The sequence below is a fragment of the Tupaia chinensis genome, unplaced genomic scaffold, assembly GCF_000334495.1.
Source record: "Tupaia chinensis unplaced genomic scaffold, TupChi_1.0 Scaffold000085_1, whole genome shotgun sequence".
Taxonomy (NCBI): Eukaryota; Metazoa; Chordata; class Mammalia; order Scandentia; family Tupaiidae; genus Tupaia; species Tupaia belangeri.
This window is the reverse complement of record NW_006159547.1, coordinates 5,166,113-5,176,939: the sequence shown is the minus strand read 5'-3', so window position 1 is coordinate 5,176,939 and position 10,827 is coordinate 5,166,113. Positions and strand designations below refer to the sequence as shown.

Genomic DNA, 10,827 nt, shown 5'->3' with positions numbered 1-10,827 from the left:
TGGTTAACTCTTCTGGCCACACAGAAAATAAGGAAGACATTTCTTAAGATTAGAATAACATAACAGATGGCCTTACAAAGTAATCATTGCTGCCCTTGGATATGTTCAGGTAAGAATGAGAAAACACCTACTAGACTTGTATGAGACATTTCAGTTAAGAGATTGCATAATTAATCTCCTTTAGCCTTCTGATTTAAGAGTCTAAAATTTAGTGGTCACTGAGACTCAAGAACTATAAAACAAGAAAAAAAATCTAATAGGTTTGTGAAGTAATAATTTAGATTTAATTTAAGCTTTTAAACTTTAACCAAAAAAAAAGTTTACTTCTAAAATATTTAGCTCAATTATGTGTCATTGCTAAGGTAAATACACTGACAATTATTGGGTCATCAGAAAAGTCATGATGTATTTTTCTATGCAAAAACGCACTAATGACTTTTCTGACCAACCATTATATACTTGACAGGTTAAAATTATATACATATTATTAAGCATCAATTATGTCCATTTGTGTATTCTTAAGTTTCGTAGATCATGGCTCATATGATGCTGCTCACATAATATGGCTGACTGTGCACTATGTTTTTTTAATTGCCAGAGAGACTATGTGCTTGCCAAAAAGAGACAGAGGGAGACAGAGTGAGGGTAATAAGCATTCCCCAATGTGACATGGTCATGACACAATTCCTTCTCTTCCATTTTTCGAGTCCTGGACCTGGCAGCTTCAAACTCACACCAGGCACATGTACCTGAGTGCCCAAAATGCTGAGAGGAGACTGGAGAAGGAATTGTGGCATGGTAATCCCCCCAGAAGGTGATTTCTCACTTTATGTCTCTCTCTCTCCAGTGAGTGCATGTGCCCCATAGTAAAAACCTCCCTTAAAAACAAGAACAACAAAAACCCTCCTAAAAAAAGAAAAAAAAAATGGAATGGGGAGGATCCTTAAAAATATAAAAATAGAACTATCATGTGAGACAGTAATCCCAATTTGGGATATATCTCAAAGGACAAGAAATTAGAGAAAAATGTGTACATCCATTTTTATTCATAATAGCTGAGTCACAGAATCAACCTAAGTGCCCAATAACCAATGAATGGATTGGGAAAATGTGGCACATATACATAATGGAATATGACTCAACATGAAGAGCAACAAAATCATCTGACGCAAAGTGGACAAACCTGAGATATAATGCCAAGTGAAATAAGTAAGACTATGAAAGACAAATATTTTATGTCCTCACTTATTGCATACTGAATGTTTACACTGTATGGTAGAAGTCCAAGGATGCTGAAGTATAGAAGCGGAGAAAATAATAACAGGTATCAGGAACAGCGTGAGGTGTGGTGTTCCAGAGAAAATTTTTAATAGACATACAAATCCATGTAAATATATAGAAACACAGTAAATGGTTGTGAATACCATATATAGTGTGGGAAGAGGGTGGGCGAAGGAGTAGAGTCTGAGGAAGGACGTAAAGAAGTAAAGTAGAGAGGCAAAGCATTAATGGGACAAAGAAATGGGGTATTATCTGTTGAAGATAACTTTCTAGTATTACTAACTGGACTGGGGATAAACGCACATATGTTGGAATATTCACTTTGCAAACTAAATAATGTATAAAAGAACTTGAAATAAAAATAAATAAATAAATAAATAAACATTAAACTTAAGCAAATTACATACTCAAAAAAGCCACATGTAAATAAGGGGAAGAGGTTATGAAACGGTGTATTATAGCCAGGTAAAAAATATGAACAATTTGACACATGTTTCCAAACAAACAAAAAGTAGAAGTGTTATCAATGGGTATCACATTATTTAAGTTTATCAAATGTGTGTCACATAATTTAATGTTCAGTGTTGAAGATGAATACGCATATATCCTTGATTTGATTATTTTATACTGTATACATGATTTTAAAAACCATACTGTAATGTACAAGATATGTATTGAATATATGTAAATATATGTAATATATGTAAACTAGAAATCATAATAATGATCCTGCATAAAATATTTTAAGATTTTTTTCTTTAGTTTTATATAAAACACAAAAAAGCACTTATATTTACTTTGTAACATTTCAGATTTGACAATTTTCTATTTTATTTCAAGTTTTCAACTACCACACTACTTTCATACTAGGCATAATATAAATGACTGTTGTCAGTTTTCTGAGTTTAGAATTGATTCTGTACAATTATGGCCAAACCTAGCTGACTTGATATATTGACCCCAATTCAGTTCCCAGAAATGATGTTAGTAGAGTTTGAACAGTAAGACTTAAATTTAAGATCCCTGCTTTATGATCCAATTCCACAAATGACTTTCAGAAAACAGTGTATCCAATGTTTACTTGAGACATCAAATCATTAATATCATCATAGAGTAAGAGTCTTGCAGAGCAGGACACAATTCCATAATGATCAAATAATTGAATATTGTCTCCATAAAGGATCAAGATCTAGCAAAAGTAATGACTGGCAGGGAAATAATAACAATCAACTAACTCAATTTTTGCTTTACGGTGAATGTATATATGAATATAATTTTTTTAAAATTTAAATCTTGTCTGTTTTCATTTTCTTATCTTTATCTATAAGCTGTTTGGTTGTTAACTCTCTGTCTTTAATTTTCTAGAAAACAAAAAATTCCTAGAAAAAGAACAGTAATACTGACATTGATTAATGGTGGTGTTATATCTCAATAAGTTACAGTTTTATTACTGTTTTTTTTATTTTTTAGTTATTATTATTGAATTGAAAAATAACTTTTCTATTATTACTGCTGTTTTTATCATTTCCATTTGTCTGCAAGTTTATATTACGTATAATGTTTTGTTTCATTTGTGTATAAGGAACCAACATTGTGGGAGACGGCTGTATTTAAATATTATGTACCATTTGCCTAATGTGGTGGATACAGAGATGTCCCTAAAATATACTTCATGTTTTTACTTCATGTTTTCATGTTGAACCTACTTTCAATTGAAATCTTAGCAGTCTATGTAAACAAATGTATTTTCATGTTGCTATAATCAATGGGCGTTCATATACACATATTATTATTATACATCTTTACACAACTAGAGTTAATAAGGATATACAGTTGCTTCCTACAGGATGTACAGGTGAAAAGGCAGCACTCATTTCTTCCAGTAAGAATACTCTCTGTGGGCCAGCAGATGGCATGGTGTTTAAAGCTGTTGGATTCTTACATAACTAACCAGGATTTGAGTCCTGGACCTGGTGGCTTGTTTTCTCACTTTCTCTTTCTTTGTCTCTCTTTCTGTCTCTGGTGAGTGCATGCACACTATAGCAAATTTAAAAAATACGACTACTAATAAATAAAATTAAATAATTCTTTAAAAGTAAAGGAAAAAGAAACCCTCTTCATTTTATAGATTTTGTTCTAAGCATGTGTGATAGAGTCTGGTCACATGATTATAGGGAAGGCCAAGAACTCAGCAACAACCAGTTGGCATCTGAGGAAGAGAACTGGGTTGATCTTATGATCACCATTTTGTTGACAACTACATGAACAAATATTTGGATATGTTTTCATAACAGCAAATTCTCTTCCAAATACCCACTGATTTATACTTGTGGTATTTTTAACAGCTAGATTGTCCTTCTGCACAAATACTAATGGCCTCAACCACTAAAATAAAAACCAAAAGCAGAGAAAAACTTAGTTTGATTAATGCTAAGACAGAAATGTTAATTATGAAGATAGTAAAACATAAAAGAACTCTCTTTGCTGTTGCCATTCCTTTTTAAACTTCTCAGGGGTTTAAATATAGTGTACGCTTGGCTGATATTCATGTCTGAAAAATAAAGAAAAGGAAAAATATACTACACCAAAACAAAAATCTTGAACTCAGTAAGCAAATAATCTTCATTAATCATGAAAGAAGTCTCTATTGGGAAAAAAAATCATTTAAGAGGTTCACATTTGATGCAAAGTTTATGTTTCTAGAAAATAAGTAATTTTATAATCATGAAAAAATGTTCATGATGCATTAAATGGTTGAACTGAAAAGACATTGTTCAAGACTATTCTGCCTAGTTAGAAAGTAATAGATTAATATCAAATCAACTAGGGAGAGATACACATACATACACCTTTAAAAATAGTGTGTAAAGGAGCCAGCAGGTGGCATGGAGTTTAAGGTGTTGAATTTCACATGGCCAGTTGGCTACCTGATTCAAGCCCAGACCCAGTGAATTGAGAATCAAGCTTGGAATTTGGGTGTGTGTGTGCCCAAAATCCTAAGAGAATGGAAGAGAAGGGATTGAGGTGTGGCCATCTCACCTGGGGAGTGGGGGGGTAGTTTCTCACTGTTTTTTTTTTTCTCTCTCTCTCTCTAGTAAGTGTATGTGTCCTATAACAAAGACTTAAAAAAATGTGGATAATTGTGGAGGATAGATATAATAAATTAAATAAAGTGGATATTGTTTAATTGAAATATAAAATAAAAATGTGCTTGTATGATAGGACAGTAAGGAAAATTTTATGGCAAAGACTTTGTCTTGTAGTGTTCTGACAAAACACATTAAATTAAAAATTACCTGTATTTTGATAGTGTGGAATATTTAAATTAAGAAACAAGGAGGTATCACCAACAGGAATCCAAATTCTTACAACTATAAAGAGTATAGAACAAATATTTTTTAACATGAAAATGTTTTACAGATCAAATCCCATCACTATGGTTTTTATGATTCATATTGTACTTGGAGGTTAGTCTGACATTTTCCATGGCCTGTAAGGCCCTATGGGGTATTAACTCTGCACACTTTAGTTGCTGTTGTTTTCCCCAAGTTCTAACATGCTCTTCTCAAAGCTGCTTTCTTTCCATTCCTCAAACATACATTAGTTTTCTTCTTTACAGGCTTTTGTGCTTTTTTTTAACTTCAGTTTTTCATTCCATTTTTTTAGAGAGATTTTTGCCATAGGGCACATGTGCTTGCCAGAAAGAATAAGATGGAAAGCAAGAAATCACCTCCCGGGGTGGATGGCCAAACCATGATCCCTTCTCCTCCATTCTCCTCTCAGAATTTGGGGCAAGCAAGCACACGCCAGGCGTGAGTTTTAAGCTGCCTGGTCAAGGACTCCAACCGTGGTTGACTACTATGTGGGAGTCCAGCGATGTAAACATTACTCCATCTGATGGTCCCTCAGTTTCTCATTTCTTCTCCATGAGAAAGAGAGAGAGAGGAAGACATGCACTGCTAACAGGGTCTTCATGCCACAATCCAACTCCAGCCTCAGCCAGCCTGGACATGAACCTGGAACCTTCCCAACTGGGTCCAGCATCACAGGATGCTGCAATACTCCTACATTATTGGTTGACCTTCTTTCTTTTGCCTAGAGAACAGGATATAAAATCTTACAATATCTGGCATCTTTTTGTCATTTAGGTCTTAGTTAAAAGGAGACTTCATAGACTATTTAATCTACATTGCCCAGTCTCACCACAGTCATTCACTAGCTTGTCTTACTTTTTCTTACACTCAAATCAACCTGATTTCACTATTTGTTTACTTATGTATTAACATCTGTTTCCTCCTGAATATAAGTTCCATGAGAGTACATATGTTATCTGGCTTGCTCACAAATCTAGTCTTAGTAATAGAGAAAGGCCTGCAAATGCCCAAACTAAATTAATCTTTGTTAAATGAAAGAATAAGATAAGTAAGAATCTTATTAGTCCTTTTACCATCAAAAGGTTTACTTTACCAGAAAATGATGGAAAAACACTTCTCTTTACCTACAGTCTCTCTTAGTTCCCTACAATTAATCTAATAGCAATTTTCAATGACCACTTATTTGATTAATCCCTTTTGTCACATTTGTATTTGGTCTCCCTATACAAGCTAATGCTCTTTTAAATTTAGATAGAGTCTATCTATTCATACAATATTCTTAATTTGTGCTTCTAAAAGTATCTTAGCTAAAAAAAAATAGGAGCTGGATTTAATTATAAAACAAAATTAATAACTTTCTTCAAAGGGCCTTTATATAAAAAATAGTTTTACCTATAGTCTAGCTATAAAATTATTTTGGAACTCCATTAAAATACATTGATAAAGATTATAAAATGTATTACACTGAGTATATTAGAGGGAAAGTTTTCACACAGTATTTTAAGAGCCAGGATCAGAGAATCCAATTATATTAAGTTTGCATATTAAACAAAAAACTGAATATTTTCTAAGAGCTACATTAAATTTCAAAGAAGAAAACCTTCTTGAGGAAGAAAAAAACAAAAAATATCTCTTTTAGGTAAAATATATTAACATTTTGTACATACATTTTAAAACTTTTAAATGAGTAGACTGTATCAATCTCCACTCACATATGTAGACGTGCATCTTTTAATATACATACTTTATTTAGATATTTTTAACTATAAAGAGAAATTATTTCTAGTCAATATCAGGGTTTTTCCTAAAGAATTATTTATCATTCTTAATTTTTAATTTTAGCAGAGAAAGAAAGAGAGAAAATGAGAAAGCAAGCCACCAGGTCCGGGACTTGAACCGTGATCAATCATGTGGCTATCTAGCACCCCTATCAACCTGCCAGCCCTAAAATATCACATAGTTTTTTTTTTTTTCTTTCTTTTTTTTTTTTGGAGAAGTTTTTGCTATAGGGCGTGTGCGCTCGCCAGACAGACAGAGAGAGAGAGAGAGACAGAAAGTGAGAAATCACTCCCCAGGGGGGATGGCCATGCTGCAATCCCTTCTCCTCCATTCTCCTCTCAGGATCTTGGGTACGCACATGCATGTGCCTGGCATGAGTTTTAAGCCACCGGGTCTGGGACTTAAACCATGGTCGACTACATGGGAGTCCAGCGAAATAGCCATTATGCTAACTGCTGGTCTTATCACATAGTTTTTAAATAAAAACATTTTTGCCAGGGTTTATAATTTTTCATTGTTAACTCAATTCTTCTAATTAACATTCTGTATTTTCATATTTATTCACTGAATTATTTATTGCAAAGCACTTTTAACTTGTGCCAGGCACCATTCTATCTCCAGGAGTATACTGGAAAACAAGGAAAACTTCCTGACACTAGAGGTGTTCATTAAGAATGCATCAAAAAATCTCAATGCTGAAAAGAGCTAAAATGAAAATCTTGATCTCAGACTTTATTGGAAAATGGTGATCTTTTATGAGCCACCATTTCCAGTATTGGTTTAGTGTAAGCAAAGCACAGTAGAACTTGCTCAGTCAAAGCCATCAATATTGAAGCTAACCCAGTGTAATGCTGGTGCTAGGCACATAGTAAGAACCCACTGACAGTCTGTGGAACCATGGAATTTAAGTACATGTTTATTTTGGTGCAAAAATTTTTTTTTTAAATCTATGCATATTTTTTTCATAATACTCATTTTCTGTGAACTTTTTGAAGCTGCTTCCTAGGGAAGAAATTGAGGAAAGATGAAGTAATGAACTATTTCAGTACTAACAGCTATTTCGTTGCATACTTTAACTGGATTTGTAATTAACTGGGGGAATATATGCTTTTTAAATAAATGTCCCGTTATAGCTGATAATTTGCCAGTATCCATTTCGCAAGATGCATATTAAAGAAAATGCAATATTCTTTTATGTGACAGACATAACTTTACAACATGTGGAATCACTGTTGAAGCTTTTCTTCTTCATTGTAAATTGTGCTTGAATTGGTCTGCGGGATCAAAAATATCTGTGCTCCTGTTCTCTAAAACCCAGAGTACAGCAGGAAGCCAGCTGGCAGGGCCTGCTGGCTGTCTGCCACTCCTTTTTGCGGTTGCAGTACAGTCCTAGGGGAAAAAACAATCATGAATTCTGTTTAACTAGGGCCATAGAATGGCATTTGTTTCTTGATGGACTGTGGGTCTATTACTAAGACAAACTAGATTAAAGCCATTCAAATCCTACTTTCTGTGACTCTGGGAAGATCAGAAGGCTGAGGAAGTTTTGAGAACAGGGATTATGTTGTTTGTCATTCTTTGACACAGTGATAAAGCAATCCAAGGGAGAGTAAATATTCAGAGACCAACCTGTTATTTTGACTGCTCTTTTCCTTCTCAAATGGATGGAATTATTTTGGCCTGGTATAGGGAAGAGCTGCATGTACAAGGATAATAATGAAAGCAATAACACTAATGATTTTGCCAGAAATTGGTCCAAGCATATTGGCATCTGTTAAGTCACTTGAATCCTTAATACAAGACCATGAGGCAGGACTATTCTTATTCTAATTTTACAGATGAGAAAAATGAGGGTGGTTGAATGGTAGAATAGGGGGCTACTTGCTATTAATTTCAAATTAAGATCATATCTTCTATGTTTCAGAATTTTCTTTTTTTTTTTAAAGGTTTTTGCCATAGGGCACATATGCTCACCAGAGAGAGAGAGAGAGACACTGTGAGATAGTGGCTGGAAATGTGAGAAATCACCCCCCAGGGGGGATGGCCACACTACAATCTCTTCTCCTCTATTCTTCTGGGATTTGGGGCACATACGCACACATTCCTGGCGTGAGTTTCCTGCTACTGAATCCGACTGAAACCATAGTCGGCTATGTGGGAGTATAGTGCCTTAACCACTACGCCACTTGCTGGCCCCAGAATTTACTTTATTATCCCTTTTACTCAGAACAAATTTTGGGGAGCTGGGTGGTGGCTCAGTGGTAATGCAGTGCTCTGTGGGTTGACTAATATGGGAAGGTTCTCAGTTAAAATCCACGGACCTCTCTAAATATGTAGGGTGGAGTCGTTGCCACAGTCTGGGGCTGGGTGATGCTGGAGGTGGATAAAAGTGTGACGACCTTATTAGGTGGTGCCTGTCTCTTGATCTGTGTATCTCTATCTCTGTGTGTCTCTCTCTGTTTCACTTACTGAATAAAGAAACTTAAAGAAAAAAGCAAAAAGAACAGATTTCAGATAAAATCTTGGGTAAACACAGATAAACTTGATTTTCCAAGAGATTTTACTTTCCACCGACCATATTTTTTTTGTTTGTTCAACAGAAAAAGGTATCTAAAATATTTTCCTTCATAATTTACCCTAAGGTATTTCCTAATCATGTCTTTACAACACATTTCCATATCTTCTTCCTCTCAAGTACATTTTCCAATGTGTTCTTGTAATTCCTATGAGGACCCTACTTATGCAATATAGCACAACTGTAGCAATAGCCAGTTCTTTATTCGCATAGGGCAAGCGGCAATTTAAGTTAGTTGAAAAGATTAATACCGTTCTAACTTTACACTAAATGCTTAGGAAAAAGAGAATGATAAAGGGATTTTGTGATATGTGGAGTTGGATTTCTAGAAACAAATTCATTCATTTATTCATACAGCACAGTGGCAGACAATATGCCAGAAATTGATCTGGGTGCTTTATGTACCACCTACAGAAGCAGGTGTAATTATTCCCATTTTACATTGTGAGGAAAAGGCTCAAGGTAAAATAATCAGTGTTGCATGGCAACTAAAAAACTGAGCTCACCTTCTGTCTTTATGTTTCACTTGCCCATTTTCTTTTTCTTACACCATTACAATTTCGATAAGATCTCCAGTACAGAGGGAGACCTGATTCCCTTAGGTTTGAATTCTAACCAGTTTCAAAGGCTACAAACTAAAATTGAGTTCACAGGTCAAATATGAACTAGAACTTAAAGCATTTTGGCAGTTACCATCACTCTTGCACTTTTTATTGTCCTTAATACACAAGTATTAATTCTAATTTCCAAATACACTATACACATCATGATCATTCATTACTGCATCCTATGGCTTAAAACTATGCTATTACTGAAAATGTTTTATATATAGCCAAAAATCATGCACCAAAAGCAGTGAACAAAGTGCTTTTATAGGATACCTTTAAAGATATTTAAAAAACAAATCTTAATCACAGTGAAATGAAAATGTTTCCATAGGATAATTTACTTTTCAAATTAAAATGTCTTATTTCAAGCTACCAAAGGTGTTTTTTTTTTTTTTTTTTTCTGTCTGTTTATTATGTGTGAGGCACACAAATACTCTTTGGTAGTTGCTAAAACAAATATTATTTTACATTAACATTTGACAGAATAAATATTATGGTTTAAGAATTTTTGGTTGTTGTTTTTAATATGTTGATTACTTAATCCTATAATCGTAAATGCCATAAATTAGTTTCACAAGGACACATTTTTTTCTGTGTGATTTCTCATTTTGTATTCAGTGCCTGCATGTTTCAAAATAATCAATTTTCTCATGACTAACCCATTTTAATAAATATTTTTAAGGTGTCATGTGAGATACTATGGAAAACCACAGAGGAGAATATATCAAATATGTATATGCACCTGGTGTTTGAAGTCGCCGGGTCTGGGACTCAAACTGTGGAGTTGGTCATGTGGAAACCAGTGCCCTAACCACCAGGCCATATGGTGGCCCTGGTTTTTTATTTCCTGTTAGTATTGTATGTGAATGTTAGTATTTCCTCCTCTTCAATACAGTTTGAAAAGAATGCACTCAGAATAAGCTACTAAAAATTATACCTAATATTAATTCAAATATTGAAGACTAAATATAATTTTTTAAATGTTTAACTTAAAATATGAATATTATATTCATAAATAATGATTGCTCTAGATGCTCAATAACTTTAGTGTCACTGGGCAGAACCTATATAATTTTTGATAAATCTGCCAATGGAAAGCAAAAATAAAATAAATCAACCAGTAAGGCAAGAATCATCCCTGAGAACAGCAGATGGCATGGTGGTTAAGGTGCCTGACTACTACATAGCCAACTGTGGTTTGAGTCCCAGA

The 10,827-nt window shown here is 34.1% G+C and overlaps 1 protein-coding gene across 2 annotated transcripts in view; it reads right to left on the bottom strand.

The window, feature by feature from the left end:
- SYT1 (synaptotagmin 1) overlaps positions 1-10,827 on the bottom strand; it is a 661,960-nt gene that overhangs the window by 614,809 nt on the left and 36,324 nt on the right. The gene's annotated exons all lie outside the window — the stretch shown is intronic.